The sequence below is a fragment of the Protopterus annectens genome, chromosome 4.part1 (genome assembly GCF_019279795.1).
Source record: "Protopterus annectens isolate FY-2018-M chromosome 4.part1, PAN1.0, whole genome shotgun sequence".
NCBI lineage: Eukaryota > Metazoa > Chordata > Ceratodontiformes > Protopteridae > Protopterus > Protopterus annectens.
In genome coordinates this window covers 141991207-142003974 of record NC_056734.1, presented here as the reverse complement: position 1 = coordinate 142003974, position 12768 = coordinate 141991207, and the positions used below count along the sequence as shown (strand labels likewise).

Here is a 12768-nt window from a genome sequence, read left to right as displayed (position 1 = left end):
GGTTTATATCCCTAGAGCATTTAGCTCAAGTAGATTTTGTTTTGCTAAGATGGAGCATGTTCAACAGTTCTGGGTTGGACATGGCTCTGTATGTCAGACAGAGATCGCCTCTGAGAAAGCAGTATGCAACAGAGAAAAGCCTTAGTTTTTTCAAATGTGCTGCATAGGGCAACTGTTTGAGGCCAGTAATCCTCTTAGTGAGGTACCTCTGTGGTCTCTCCAGCTGCTGGAGATGCCAAGCCAGGTAAATTCCAGTTGGTGCATTGTACTCAATAATGATTCTGATGAGGGAAGAGTAGAGGGGCACCACTACATCCTTAGATCTTGATGCAAACCCTTTCGTGATCAGATGGGTCACACAGAAGGATTTTCTAACCACCTTGGCAACATGGTAATCAAAGGAAAGCTGACTATCTACTTGGGTCTCTAGATCCCTTATTACTTCTTCAGATTTCAGGGGTTACCTCCTATGTGGTAGTTCGCGGGTACTCTGTTTTTCCAAAGGGGATTACTATGGATTTTTTAGCATTTAGCTTGAGACTATGGCTTTGACACCATGCATCAGTCTCATTAAGGCCCTTCTGGAGGATATCCATGTCAGCTGGAGACTCTATTATAGCACCCAGTTTGCAGTCATCCACAAACTTGTTCAGCCACAGCCCTTCAGTGCTTGCCTGTACTTCTGAGAAGTATATGCCAAATAGGAGGGGCCCCAGGACAGAGCCCTGAGGCACACCGCTCGTTACTGGTCTGGATTCGGAGATAGATCCCGCTACTCTTACTTTGTGGGATCTGTCTGAAAGCCAGTTTGCGATCCATCTTGTGACATAAGGGTTTATGCCCAGGTTGGTGAGTTTATCAATAATACCCAAATGGGGAATGGTGTCAAATGCTTTAGCAAGGTCAAGGTAAGCTGTGTGTACCTCCTTTCCCTTATCTATAGCCTGAGTAACTGTCTCAAAGAAGTCCACCAGGTTCAGGAGGCATGATCTGCCCTTGACGAAGCCGAACTGTGTGGAGTCAAGTGTTTGGAGGTTCCCAATCTCTCCATTTATGAGTTCCATAATGATTCGCTCCATTGCCTTACAGATCAGACTGGTCAGGCTTATTGGTCAGTAGCTCCCAGGGTCGGTTGTGAGCCCACCCTTGTGCAGCGGAACCACCGTTGCTGTGCACCATTCTATGGGCACATATCCTGTCGAGAGGCTGAGACTGAACAGGGTATTCAGATGTGGGGATAATTCATTTTGGAGCTCGCGTATGACACAGCCCGGAACACCATCTGGTCCCATGGAGGCAGTGTTTTTAGCTTTAGATAGAGCCTTATTAACCAACGTATCAGTAATAATTGGAGTTACACAATCCCCTGGAATAGTAATAGGCTCTGTAGGTGGTGGGGGGGGGAGAAATTTGCACTGAACCTATCAGACAAGATGTTTGCAATGTCAGTGGCAATGTCATATTAGATTCTCATATGTCACAATATGGCAATGGCAATGTCATATTAGATTCTCATATGTCACCATATGGCAATGGCAATGTCATATTAGATTCTCATATGTCACCAACTGTGGTGATTAAACATATAGCACTGCTTTTACTATTGTAGTTATTGTACTGATGTATGTTCAGCCAATTATCATGCTGCCTGTCTCAGATGTTTGTCATATTGCTTGCCTATTGTCCATAATATTATTATATCACTTTCTCCTCATTTTAACAATGACAGTTTATGGCTGTTTATACAAATCATTGAAAGCAGGCAGTATAATCTCTTGATTTGAGCATGTGTACATTCTTACAAAGCAAATGACCCAGGTGGGTGTGTCCAAGCCTATAGAATTTTTTAAAAAGGAATACTGACATCTTGTTTATGAATAGGGCATATAGGGTCATGCATTTATGAGGTAACTCTGTCCATAATGGTTGTGTGTCAGTCCCTTTGTAAATTGTCATTATAATCATATTCTGTAGTGCTATGATAATCATGGGAATGTTCTGTGTGATAGACATTTGCTTTGCTTTTCTGTTGTTCAATGCAATTAATCTTGATTAATCTTAATCATCAGAACATAGGACTCATGGACATTCTCTAATCAGAAGGCGTTGACAAGTGCATGTCAAGCCGCTGCCAGCATCTTCCGAGGATGATGGTGATAATGATGATGATGACAATGCTGAGGAACCTGAACCTGGCCCTGTGCAAGCCATCATGCCTGCACCCTAGAGGAGATGATGACAACATGACCAGACTCAAGACAGTTATCAGGAGGAGATCCAGGAGGTCATGACCAATGTGTTCAGAACTCACATGAGGGACATGATGGGATCCTTCTTTGAGGATATGGCATGGGCTATGTGGGATTCATTCAGGGTGATAGCTTGTGAGGTATTCAAGAGTCTAAGCCCCATCAGCCTGGTCCCACTGGTCTGTAATTATTGTCTGTGTGCTCTGCTTGTGTAATGCTTCCAACATGGTGATTTCCATTTCATTGATTGGACTGTATACACATGCTTGGGTATGCATACCATGTATCTGTCATGCTTATGTGTTATTGCCATGTGACATATACTTTTATTTCAATATATGTATGATACACATTAACACATTACAATTTCCTCCCACATTCAACTGTCCATGCATTTTTGCAGTTAACCTGCAGCTAGTGCTGCAAGAGGTAGCCTGTAAATATGTGTTTTACTGGGGGGACTGACAGACAACATATGCTGTCCGTACTTCATCACTAACAGTATGGTATGTCTCAGAATTGTGTTTTGCCATATCAGGTATGTGCAACAGACAGACATGACATTTCTGTGTGGTTTGGATGACAGTTGTCATGATGTCCCACTGGCATGATGTGGTGCTGTGTGTCATAGGTTGGCAGTACTAATACCATGTGGGATAATATACAGGTATATCCTGTGTATGTGCAGTCCTCCTTTTCTGGTTGCATCAAATAGCTATGTAGCATTAATCTATACACAGTGTTACAGATAACACATTCTTCAAGAGTAAATTATGCCATTAGTTGTATGTAGAATTTCCACATCCATTACATACTAACATCAGTTTACACCTTCCGCAAACAGTTGTACACATTAACTGAATGCATGTGTGTGCACATAGTCAGATACATAATGACACATAAATGTAACTTTGACATGTGGGCATTTACTGAGTTACTGCTGATTTGCTGTAATGATTCTCACAAGAGTGTCTTCTCCTCCGTAATGAGCAGGGTGGTTGACATACACCTGCATTTCTTTATTCGACATTTGCATGATAGTATATGTGTATGTGCTTGTAATTTTTAGCTTGCTTACCTATGCGTGTTGATGTCATATGATTGCACATTACTGTATACGTGTGTTTTATACATGTCCAGTTCTGTGGACATCAGCAATCAATCTGGCCATTTGACATACATTCTCCATTTGGTTAAATGTATTTTTGTTTGGCTTCTACAGCACCCTGTCTGCTATACACATGTATTTGCCTTGTCCTGCTTTACCCTGATGTGGGCCCAGGTTGTCCACCTCTCTCTCACCTTCATATTTCACTATAATTTTTTGCAGACATGTTTGCCTTTGTTGCAGATAATGTCCATTGCTATGTATTCATTTGACAGAGTGAACATGTGCTACATGTATGGCCATTTTACAATGCAGGACATGTGCTCACTAGTTGTTGGCTAACACCTACAATACATCCTAGTTCTCATTATACTTGTGTGCTACCCGCTGTAGTTTTTTCATATCCATGTGCACAACCTGCTATATTCATTATACTGTACTGTTACATTTTTGAACATACACGTCATTGGTATGTGCATGTGTATCAACCTTGCTTTCACGTTCATTCCATTTATGCCACTGACAGACATACATACACACACATCTACACCTGCATGTTGCCTTTGACATGGCATATCTTTGTAACATATACACATTTCATTAGACATTTGTTTGGGTTGTGTACACCTAATTGTGTATGTACCAGCCTTCATTGCTCTTCTGCAGTACTTTTGTTTGGCACTGTGCTTGGTTATTCTCCTTTCACATGCATTATTGTAGGTTTGGTTCTGTCCTTTCCTGGAGTTATCTAGTATTGTTTGACCTGCATTTTGCTCATCTGTGATGTTGATTGGCTTACACCTGCACTGCTGATGGACTAATTGCATATGTGTATATTTATTCAATGTGTAATGTGATCCTGCTTTATTACCTTAGAACACACATCTACCATTGATAATACAATCCAGGTATGACTGCCACACAGTTTGCAACATATCATAATGTGATAGTGCATAGGTAGTTATGTTTTTTCTGCATTTTACGATGGCTGGTAACCGTCACCACGTTTGTCAACTTTCCATTGCCCACGTTGTGCAGTATGCCATTTATATAACTTACCTGTCCTTACTGGGGGGGTTTTCCAGTCTTTGTCTGTCTTGTGTTGTGCTATTTGTTCTATGGGTATAACTGATGTGATAGCCTTCTCCTCCTATCTCCCTGTTTACCTTTCCTTCTATTCTTAAAAAAAATGGGGCCTATTCCCACCAAAAAAAGGCCCATGCCTTTCTGACTTTCCCTCACATTTTCCTATTCTAACATTCCTCTTGTGTGAACCTCTTCTTCACCCATACCCTACAACTTCTTTTCTACCTCCTTGGGTTTGTGTGTTACTTTGGTAGCCCACACAAGTCCCAAACCCATTGTTAGCAAATACTAGTTATTGTGATGTGGCCATGAATGCCCTTTGCCTTTTATTTTTTATTAAGAAATTTACAGATTCTGTCAAAATCTGTTAAGTCCAAGCCACCAGTTTTATTAATACATGTGTTACACAGATATCCATAGTTGTCTGTGATGGGTTTTGGGTCTATTCCTGAAAATGTATGTTATGAATGCTATGCAGCTTACATTGGGATAGTTGGCATTTTTTTTGCTTTTTAGTATCACAACAGAGTCAGTTACATTCCTTAGTTGTTGATAGACAGATTCTGTATTTTATCTCTCTCTCTCTCTCTTTCTATATATATATATATATATATATATATATGTGTGTGTGTGTGTATTATATATATATATATATATATATATATATATATATATATATATATATATATATATATATATATTATATATATATATATGGGTTTGTGTGGGTCTACTTCACTATTTCGAAATACCACATTGTCAATTTTTAATTCATCAAGACCAGATCATTGAAACCCCACTATATCGACAATGCAAATCATCAAGTCCCATTTCATTGAACCTACTCTTGCAGATATTCCCAGAAAGGATTGTGAAAATAAATAGATACTACTCAAAAAGATGTAACTTTTCTTACAATTTTTAATACCTTTGCTATAGCAGTCAATTATGGATGATCGCTCTGCAGTTGTAAGAGCAGTTCCTGCATTGCAATACAGTATGTAAGAAAAAGTTTATTGCTGTTTAACATTTTGAATGGAGACTGTGGTACAGTGAGGATCGGAAAATTTACCCTTACCCCACTGTAGTGCGATCTTGGAGTTGATATATTAAATATACAGGGGGAGTGGTGGGTGCAGGGGGGCTTGTCCCCCCTGCATAACTGTTGACATAGCTATAGTTTTTTGTTAAATTATGTTTGTCAGTTGAGGAGCTGCTCTGACTGCAGCATCCTGTAAGATTTGGCTAGTAGGTTCGATGAAACAGGACTCAATGATTTGTCTTATCAATATAGTGAGGTTTCATTGAACTGGTCTCAATGAATTAAAATTCAATGATGTGGTATTTTGATATAGTATGTGTATATATGGATTCACTTCAGAATGTCGAACTTCTGAAATCTTGAAATTCATATGGTCAAGACCATATGACCGAGGTTTCAGAAGTTCGAAATTCTGAAACAAACCCAACAAAAAAACAACAACAGATAAAATGTTTCTGCATGGGGCAAGCCCCCCTGCACCCCCCATGCCCCACTAATTAAATATACCAACTCCAAGATCGCACTACAGTGAGGAAAAGGGAAAAATCCCATTCCGTGCTGTATGCAGGTCTCCATTCAGAATTGTCTGAATTGTCAAAAATGTCTGTATACTTATCAAAATGTCAGAATGCTTGAATTGTGATCATCTTAGTGCACAACGTGATTGGACAACCATTTCTCATTACTTACAGATTAATTGTGGATTTGTTTTGTGTGCCATTCATATTGTGATACTCCAGTGTGTAATAAGCTATTCTGAGTGTCTTGCCATACATTTACATATTATGTTATCTGCAAGTTTTGCACTGATATCGGCATAATGTACCAGAGACTGTGAGCTTTACTCAATCAGGCCGTATGGAAGAATGCAAGTATTCTGCAAATCCCATTGAAACTGTTAGTCATTCACCGAAGCTGTTCAGCCATGACAAGTACTGTGATGTGCATTAGCTCAACTGGCTGAGAATGTAGCAGTGGATATGGAGGTGGATTTTTCGTAGTTTCAAATCCCACTAATTCCTTGATATACACAAAATGCAGGGACAAAACATTTTGATTCTCTTTGGTTGATATGATCATGTGTACTGACTCAGGGCGTAATCTGTACTCAAATCGAATATACACCAAATGTAGGAATGTGATCACTACATGTGGCATAGTTGGTGGTTTAGCACTTTTGGCTTTTGCCATGAACTGCACTCTTCTAACTGCTATGTTGCTTTGGGTTTGAACCCCACTATTGTCTTTTAATTCCTGTCTTTTTGTAACATTGAGCATACCTCTCAAGTGTCCTGATTTTAGCAGAATGTCCAGATTTTTGCCTCATATTTTTCATCTGGTCCTCATAAAATTTGTGGTTTTCGAACAAATCAATAAGAATTGAAGTCATTAAATAATTATATATATTTGAGTTTCAGACTTCATATCTTTCAGAAACTGCACACCAATACAAATCCTGCTGTTCTAGCAATTTTCTAAGTTTATAACAGCAATATTTAAAATAGTCTCTATTGTTGGACCTTTGTCCCCTCATTATTTTAGGCCTTGTTCAGATTTCTTTCTCTAAGAGGTTGAGAGGTATGACACTGCAACATATCTTACTTGTACCCTATGTGAAATAATGTCTGTGTTATAGTACAAGATTCTTTTATGCTATGGATGACTATGCATTCCTTCATTATCTGCAATATTTCTAGATTTCCACACCATAGGTTCATAGGTTCATATTTGGAATTATACCCTATTATTTGCTTTTGCTCTCTGTTGAGCAGTGACACTGAGGTAATCCATCTCCCATCCATTGGTCAAGATTTATCTTGAACAAGGCCAGCACAGCATAGGGAGTCTTTGGGTGATGAATCTGACAGATCTAGATTTTTGGTGAAGCATATTCATCAAATTGTGGCCTCTCCAGCTTCTGCAGACTATGACCTCCCTTGATCTAGATCTACCATTTATGTATTTATCATTTATCACCTTGTGTTCCTATTGCAACTTGTACAGAACATCCAAAAAATATGTATGCTCAGCATTATATATTGACTGCAGACAGTACTATGAACCAGCACCCTTTCCCCCAGAGCAAAAAATAAAAAACATTTAACTGAAATAAGCCAATCACTTGTTACATTGTAAATGATGCGCTTATTACAGTTAGATCTATTCCTACCCCCCCCCCCCCGAGCTCTTCATTGAAGAACAAAAAAAAAAGGACTTTCCTTCCACTGGCTCACCATCCAGGTAGTCAGATACATGCATGACACACCCCCATCCCTCCAGCCTCAGCCATTCAGGTCCTGTTTCTGTGCCCAGTACCCAACACTACTTCAGCATCTTTTATATAAAAAATAATAATTTCTTCTTTTAATCTGTAGCAAACTTTTTACCAGAAATGTAGCAAACAGTTGGTATAGCTTAAACCCTGCCTACATGGAGCTCTACAGTGCTCACGTTTTAATTTTTAAAAATTCTTCTTTTTGAACTGTAGCAAACTGATTGCTACAAATGTATCAATCAGTTGCTACAGCTTATACTTTGCCTACACAATACGCTGTGGTGCTCTTGTTTTAGTTTAAAAAAAGGCATTTTTTACTTTTAAACTGTAGCAAGCTACTTTCTACAGTGTAGCAAGCAATTGCTACAGTTTAGACCACACACACAGTGTGCTACAGTGCTAAGGTTTGACTGCAGATGCGATACCAACTTTTAAAAGCCGGTATTGCTTTAAAGAGACATCGGAATCAGCTGATCTCGGTCCCCCAACACTTTGCGCCTGGGCAGCTGCCCATCTCACCCAACCCTAGGTGTGCGACTGATTGCTTAATTAATAGTGGCATACACTGATATTTACCCATGCTAGGAAATGTTTGAAACACTGCAGCGGAACATGCATTCCATTTGATTGTGTGTTGTATTCACACATCACAATCCATATTATCTTGTTTTAGTGGGTTTGACTCCCTATCAGACATTTAAGTCTTGTAATGTACAGCTATGTGTTTGCCTGAGAGACAGGCTATTTTTTTTCACTTGCAACTTCTGTAGGTTTATTTTCATTGATGGCTTACATTATTGCCTTATTGTACGGATGTGTACTTGTTGCCGTGTCCATATTTCATAGGATAATGTGTATGTTTATATTTGATTTTCACCATATATTTGTACATCTGTCAAGACATATGGCTGCATTGTTATTTTATGAGTACTTATACTATTGTCCACTTATGCAGCATTTGTCCTTTATATGCTGTATGGTATGTGACAGTATATAAACATTGCATGTAGTCCTGGGGGATATATACTAAAATTGCAAAGCTCATCCTTCTAACATTGATGTGCATATAGCACTGGCCTTGTTTAATATTTAAAAATGTACTCAGTGCAGATCCCATCATTCTTTGGATGATACACTGGGACTGTCTCACATGTTATCCAAAAGTCACCTCATATATCATTATTAATGTGTACTCAGGGACACATGGCATGTCGTGTTTCAACTGCATAGTCATAGATGACAGGTATTAGAATTCCATTAACTTCATCTCTCATAGCAAAGGACAGGTAGCTAGGGAGGTATGGTTCTGGATTTTGGTGAATGCTGTAGGCTTGAATCCAGCTACCAGTTGCTTCTATTCAGTTCTCCTAGTATGTGTGATACAGTTGCACTCTGATGTAAATAATTCTGTATGCAAATTGTGACCTACAATTGTATAACACTGCTGGGTAATGTAATTACTTTACTAAGGATAAATTCTGAACTGACATATCTTAACGTAATCTTTTTTCTCCCGTTATTCCTACAGGTGGTGAGGACCATGCCCATAACAGAGCCTTGTGGATTGAACATATGCACAGGCTGCAGGATCAATGAAGGGGGAGAGATGAACATTATTATCTTCAGCCTTATTTATGCCCTGTAGGACCATCGTTATGTATCCATCTCCTGTATGTGAATGCTATTCAGATGTTATCCATGCAATGTAAATTTCAAGATTCCCATCATGCATCCACAAGGCATATATTGTAATTGTTAACGTATTGTGTATACCTTTTGCTGAGCAATTATTTTTCTGAAAACTGCATGTATACAAGTCCTTCCAATATTAATGGGTTATTTTCTGGTTATAGGCTGTTCACTGACAGCCAAAATGATAGTCAGCTTTGTTATACTTGCACAGAGTGTTTGTTTTGAAAATCTTATATATTAGTTGTGTGTGATCGCTATACTGATGGTGACTGCTGACAATAGCATACAGTAAGTAACTTGTATTTATGATAGTGGTTCCCAGCTTAATTCATGCATTGAATGTGTATCTGCAGTGTCACAGTATCATTGATATTGGCAGGGGTTTATCGCTTGAGTTCCACTCTAACACCAATATGTAGATGCACAAGTCTGTTACAACACTATCTAACACAGTTTCCTGTTACTGGTTCACATGGCACTCATCATTGTAATTTCTTAATGGGCTTATATTACTCCTTATTCCATATTTAATTATGTAATTATATTTCTTAAATGCAGTACTGCAGTAGTGTAAATGGACTAATTGCAGGCACAGGCAGGCTGAATATATGACAAACATGGATATCTCCTTTTCAGTATTGCTTCTACATGTGTCAGTGTGATATTGCTTGGTTCATTGCATTGACAACAAAATGTTTATACATCTGTTATATACATACAACATGGCCTATGTAAGATAATGCTGCCATATGGTGCAGTATACCGTACAGATGTGACCCATACATTTGATTCAGTTCTGGATGTAAGTATGTTGTGATGTTATCTGTTACCCATGATGCACTGCACATTTCAAAGGTTCATAAGTTCATAGGAGATTAATAGGCTTACAGCTTACAAAGCTTTACAAACCTTGCCAATATAACTTACTTTTACCCAATATATGGCCCTTAGGGACAAGACGATGGCATAGGTTTATGCTACTGCCTTGAGTATTTTACAGATTGCCCCTGTCTATAAGGGGACATAGGCACTACACCAGGTGTGAATTTACACTTTCCCATCTGTTGTCCAAACTGCATTTGAAGAGAGCCAGGGAAGGGTTCTGCTTAACGTGAATAGAAAGACTTTTCCAAAGAAGGGGCAATCTCTGAGACACATATCTGTCTCTCCAGTATGTTTTGCCTGAGTCACTGTCTAAGCTTAGATCCCTAGATTTAGTGACCCTCATGCTGCTTGTCTTGCAGATGTGTAGCAGCTGCATCACAGCTGGATTTGTGCGTGCCTTGCAGGTCATGCATGGATCATCCCTTAATAGTTGTTAGGCGACAGAGTAAAGGGATAGGGAATTTAGTCCATTCACAGTCTATCCACATAGGGCATGTTGTTAACACCCTGTATTTTCTTTTTGAGGAACTTCTGAGGTCACTACAGCTGTTGTATGTGCCTAGTCAAGTACATGCCAAATGACACGTTGTACTCAATTATTGGTCTAAGGAGGCTGAGTACAATGGGACTATAATTTCCTTGGATCTAGATGACATACCTTTACTTATAAATTGTGCCACACAGAAGGACTTCCTCATCACTGTGGACATAATGGCAGTCAAAGTTCAGGCTACACTTTATCTGTGTACCTAGATCTCTCACCACAGAGTCTTCTCTTAGGGGTGTGCTATTAATGTTGTAATTCTGACTTCCCAAGGAGTATGATAATGCATTTTTCTACATTTAGATTTAGACTATGGGTCTGGCACCAATCATGTGTCTGATTTAGACCATCCTGAAGGACATCTACATCATTAGGTGATTCAATGACTGGCCCCAGCTTGCAGTCATCTGCAAACTTTGTCATTCAAAGGCCTTTCATATTAACCTTGAGTTCAGAGAAGTATATTCCAAATAGGACTGGTCCCAGCACTGAGACCTGTGGCATACCACTAGTAACTGGCCTCTTGCTGGATCTGGATCATACCTCTCAACTGCACAGAGACTGTCCAGATTTTTGCTTCATATCTTTGGTGTGTTCATCCTAAAATCTGTTCCTTTCTGGCAAATAGCTGAGGACTGAAGTCATTAAATAATGACAAACATTTGAGTTTAAGACTCCACATCCTTCAGAAACTTCATGCTAATGCAAAACCTATTATTCTATCAACTTTCTAAGTTTGTAAGAGCAATATTTAAAATCTGTCCCTATTTGTCCCCCCATCATTTTAGGCTTTGTCCAGATGTTTTGCTCTAAGATGTTGAGAGGTATAATCTGGATTCACCTATTGTAACCACATGAGCCAACTGGCTATCCATCTGGTTAAGTAGGGATTTATGCCCCATTTTGTGAGTTTTTGTATAATACCTGTGAGGGGAATTGTGTCAAATGCCTTGGCCAGGTTAATGTAGGTTGTGTGTACTGTTTTACCCTCATCCATTGCCTTTGTGACTTTCTCAAAGAAGTCCACTAGATTTAGTAGGCATAACCTGCCCTTGACAAAGCCAAATTGGGTCAGGTCCAGTGCTTTCATGTTTCCTATGTCATTATTTATCAGGTCCATTATTATTCTTTCCATGACATATAAGATTAGTCAAACATATGACTCTGTAATTTCCCGGGTCAGTTGATGGACCCCTTTATACAGAGGGATAACTGTTGCTGTCTTTCACTCTACTGGGACAAAGCTGATCCAGAGGTTGTGGTTAAATAAATGGGACTGATACATCCTAATTTAAGCTGTTTAAGAGGCAACATGGTATATCATCAGGCCCCATTGAGGCCATATTTTTAGCTTTAGAGAGCACATTGGCAACCTGTTCTTTAGTTATAATTGGCAGGAAAGTGATGGGGGGCATTTCTTTGGGAAGAACTGGGGGTGATGGGAAGGTGAAATATGAGCTGAATTTATTGGCCATTGGATTTTCTATATCTTCTGGCTGAGTATAGGTGATGACATCTACAACTAATTCCACACATTGTTGGGTGTTACCCTTGAGACTGTGGACATAACTGAAAACTGCTTTATGGTTATCCATATCTTTGGAGGCTAGTTTTACCTCAAAGTCTGTTTTTAGAGACTTGGCTAGTTCCCTGATTCACTTATTTGCACTAATGAGGGACTTTTTGCTTTGTTGTGCACAGTCCGTCTTACTTCCCAACAGGATTTTCTTCCTTTTCTTGTACAACCTATTCATACCAGGGGTCCACCGGGGTGGCTTATTTTTACAGTTTGACCTGGGTTTATTTCAGTCTGATACTGCTGACTATATGTAGTTGCCTATATGGTCATACAGGGCTTTTTTGTATGCCTCTGCATGGGCTTCTGTG

At 39.3% G+C, this 12768-nt stretch overlaps 1 long non-coding RNA gene across 1 annotated transcript in view; it reads left to right on the top strand.

Annotated features, from left to right (window-relative positions):
- Positions 1-10944, top strand: part of LOC122800783 — an 88682-nt gene extending 77738 nt beyond the window's left edge. The window contains exon 3 of the long non-coding RNA XR_006364641.1: positions 9289-10944. This is a non-coding gene — a long non-coding RNA (uncharacterized LOC122800783). The remainder of the gene's footprint in view (positions 1-9288) is intronic.
- The last annotated feature ends 1824 nt before the right edge of the window (positions 10945-12768 follow it).